This window comes from Pseudorasbora parva, chromosome 7, assembly GCF_024679245.1.
Source record: "Pseudorasbora parva isolate DD20220531a chromosome 7, ASM2467924v1, whole genome shotgun sequence".
Taxonomy (NCBI): Eukaryota; Metazoa; Chordata; class Actinopteri; order Cypriniformes; family Gobionidae; genus Pseudorasbora; species Pseudorasbora parva.
The window spans coordinates 15,185,122-15,188,938 of record NC_090178.1 but is presented as its reverse complement, the minus strand read 5'-3'; the positions used below and the strand labels follow the sequence as shown (position 1 = coordinate 15,188,938).

The 3,817-nt window shown below is 45.4% G+C and overlaps 1 long non-coding RNA gene across 1 annotated transcript; it reads left to right on the top strand.

Moving 5' to 3' along the window:
- Positions 1-768: 768 nt before the first annotated feature.
- On the top strand, positions 769-2,150 carry LOC137083629 (uncharacterized). Its single transcript, XR_010906560.1, has 3 exons — positions 769-1,061; positions 1,223-1,416; positions 1,502-2,150. It is a non-coding gene; the product is annotated as an uncharacterized lncRNA (long non-coding RNA).
- The last annotated feature ends 1,667 nt before the right edge of the window (positions 2,151-3,817 follow it).

The following is a 3,817-nucleotide window of genomic DNA, read 5'->3' as shown; positions in this document are numbered from 1 at the left end:
CACAAACTGTAATTTATTTAGGGTAACCTTTGAAACCCCAGCAAGTATTGCAATAAATCAATGTGGGGAAAAAACAAAAGTGTTAATCAACTTTTCAGAAAGACAACATGGGATGTAATCTGGCAATGTTTCTAAAAAGATTTTTTTTTTTTTTAAATAAATCGACAAGCTGATTCAAAAATGTGGGGTTGGTAAGAAGTCTCTTATGCTCACCAAGGCTACATTTATTTAATCAACAATGCAGTAAAACAGTGTGTGTGTGTGTGTGTGTGTGTGCGTGCGTGCGTGCGTGCGTGCTTGCGTGCGTGCGTGTTGGTAATCCCTTCACTGTAAATTTGTTTGATTGTTTTTGTCGGTTTAACTTAAAAAAGTAAGTAACCTGGTTACCTTAAAATTTTGAGTTTATTGAAATTAAAAATTTGAGTTGATACAATGAAGGAAATTTGTTTAATAAATAGAAACTCAAAATATTATTGTATCTGAACCACAATGTTTTTTTTTTTTGTTTTTTTTTTTTGAAAAATCATGAAAATAGCACTATTTGGCATGTTTCACTGCGTCATCAGAAAAAAAACACACACAATTACCCAATATGCTTACAATGTCACGCCCTCACAGCCATCAGACACTGCCACACCCACTCGTTCCCCATCAACGGCATTCTGATCACCTGTGCACCATCACCAGTCATCACTACTTAAGCACTCCTCACCTTCATACTCACTGACTGGTCTTGCACAGATCCACCCGTGACTACCTGTCCTTCATCGAAGCCTTCACCTGTAACATCTTCGTCTTCATCATCATCGTCCTCTTTGTCATCTTCGTCTTCCCCACCATCCTTGTCTTCACCTCCATCGTCCTTCGTCTGAGTGTCACCATCCATCTAAGTATCACCTGTGTCCATTACTTCTGATAATAAACTTTGCACTTGCACTAATTCATCTGTGTCCTCGTCTGTTTCTGACAGAAGACCAGACCAAATGTCTGGACAGTCATTATGGGAAGAGAATGCCCCAGTCATCCACTCAACCATCACCTTCTGCACTCATCTAAAAGAGGTATTTGGTCAACAAACTGCCGAATTATCTGTCCATGATCAACTGTTTTCTATTCGCCAAGGCAAAAGAGAGGCAATAAGTTCCTATGCATTGCATTTCCGCACGCTGGCCTGTATGAGCGGATGGAATGAATCAGCCCTCATCACTGCCTTTCGCCACAGCTTCCTCGCTGACGTCAAGCAAATTATTGTGGTCTACGAGGACCTGTCGCACCTCCAGCACCTGAACCCATGCAGATCGACTCATACCATCTCACCACCAACGCCAACGCAGGATATCACAACATCTGTGCCTGTATTGTGGGGGAGATGGACATGGCATTACGACCTGCCCCGTGCGACCCACTCGGCCAGCGGTGAGTACCATCCAATTACCTCCTTTAACGGCAAGCCTTACCAAGACGCCAGTATTCGTTTGTAATTCTCACTCATCTGTTGCAGCACAAGCCCTCATCGACTCTTCATCAGTCAGCAAACCCTTGAAAAGTTAACCGCCCAACGTCAATGTTGTCCCGTCGACATTTCTCCCCCACACTTACACTACGCGTTGGTCATCTGCATGAGGAAACAATTACGTTCATGGTGCTGGAGGAGTCAACCACGAACATCATCCTGGGACGCCCCTGGCTTATCTTACATCAGCCGCATATCCACTGGTCCACCGGAGAGATCCTGCAATGGGGTGAGAACTGCTTTGATCGTTGCATTCATCGTCCTCGCCGAAAAGGTCCATCATCATCGTCAGTTTCTTCATCATTACCTGTCCAGTCCACCTCAGTAGAGAGTCCCGAAACTCAAGTCAACGTGGCCATTCCTCCAGCTTACCGGGCGTTCCAGGATGTCTTCAGTAAGCGGTTGGCGACCAAACTACCACCCCATCGGCCATGGGACTGCGCCATCGACCTCCTGCCTGGGGGTACCTCTTCCCAAGGACCGCGTCTACCCTCTGATCATCCCGGAACAGAAGGCCATGGAGGAGTACGTGCACGAAGTGCTACAACAAGGGTTCATTCGTCCATCGAGCTTCAAGCTCCTGCACCTTCAAGCTTTTTCTTCGTGGCCAAGAAGGACGGAGGCTTGCGGCCGTGTATCGACTACCGTCACCTTAAATCTCAGACTTTCAAGTTTAGTTATCCTCTTCCTCTGGTCCCATCCGCCGTAGAACAGCTCCGTGGGGCCACCATCTTCTCTAAACTCGATCTCAGAAGTCCCTACAACCTCATTCGCATTTGCAAGGGAGACGAGTGGAAGACAACCTTCATCACTCTCTCAGGTCACTAAGAATATCGGGTGATGCCGTATGGGCTGGCAAACTAACCCTCAGTCTTCCAAAATTACATGAATGAGGATTTCGTGAATTCTTAAACAAGTTTGTCATCATCTATATCGACGATATCTTCATCTATTCTAGTGACCTGAGGGAGCATGAAGAGCATGTCTGTCAAGTCCTGCAGAAGCTCCGAGACCATCATCTTTATCTCAAGCTCGAGAAGTGTGAGTTCCACGTCTCCACTGTCCAGTTTCTCTGGTTTCTTGGGTACATCATAGACAACCATGGAGTCAAGATGGACCAGAGGAAGGTGGACACCATCACCCATTGGCCTTAGCCCACCACCATCAAAGAGCTGCAGCACATCTGGGATTCGCCAACTTATACCGCCGCTTCATAAAGAATTACAGCCCGCTCCGCTCATCACTCACCTCCCTGCTCCAGAACCGGCCTAAGTCTCTGTCCTGGACTCCATCGGACACTGCCACACCCACTCGTTCCCCTTTCACCGCCATTCTGATCACCTGTGCACCATCACCAGTCATCACTACTTAAGCACTCCTCACCTTCACACTCACTGTTGGTCTTGCACTGATCCACCCGTGACTACCTGTCCTTCATCGAAGCCTTCACCTGTACCATCTTCATCCTCTTCGTCTTCACCATCATCCTCGTCTTCACCTCCATCGTCTTTCGTCTGAGTGTCACCATCCATCTAAGTATCACCTGTGTCCGTTACCTCTGATAATATACTTTGCATTTGTACTAATCCATCTGTGTCCTCGTCTGTATCTGACATACAAAATCTTTGATTATAATTGTAATAAAGGTTGTCGACTCTCAAAAAATGTTCATTGTATTAACTTAAAATTTTAATTTCAATGAACTCAAAATTTTAAGGCAAACAGGTAACTTTTTTCTAAATATTTTTTTACTGTGTACGTTATGGGACATGGCACATGTTCTGCTTGTGTGGGATAAGAGAGGGAAGGGAAGTGGAGGTAAAGCAGAACGACTGATTCTTGCGTCTGTTAAATCAGTGTTATGAAAGGGGGGGGAGAGAGAGAGAGAGAGAGAGAGAGAGAGAGAGAGAGAGAGAGAGAGAGAGAGAGAGAGAGAGAGAGAGAGAGAGAGAGAGAGAGAGAGAGAGAGAGAGAGATTTAGTGCAAGAATAGCACATTCCAGGCACATGCTTTGGAATTTTTTTTTTTTAAATCCACTGGGATGCATTTCAAACATAAGCTAGTTGGCACAGAAACAGTTGTTTAGATGGGATTACATGACAGCAATGGGACTCTGTGACAAATATGGGATATCCACAATATCACAACGGGCCACATCAAACAGTTCAATCTCTGACCATGGCTCACGCTGAAAGAACGTGTTTGTCAACATGAACCGACCGTGAACTGTTTATGTAAAAGTCATCATGGTTCAACTGTCACCCTGATCCTTGTATGCCTTACAGATGTGCTTGACAATCCGTC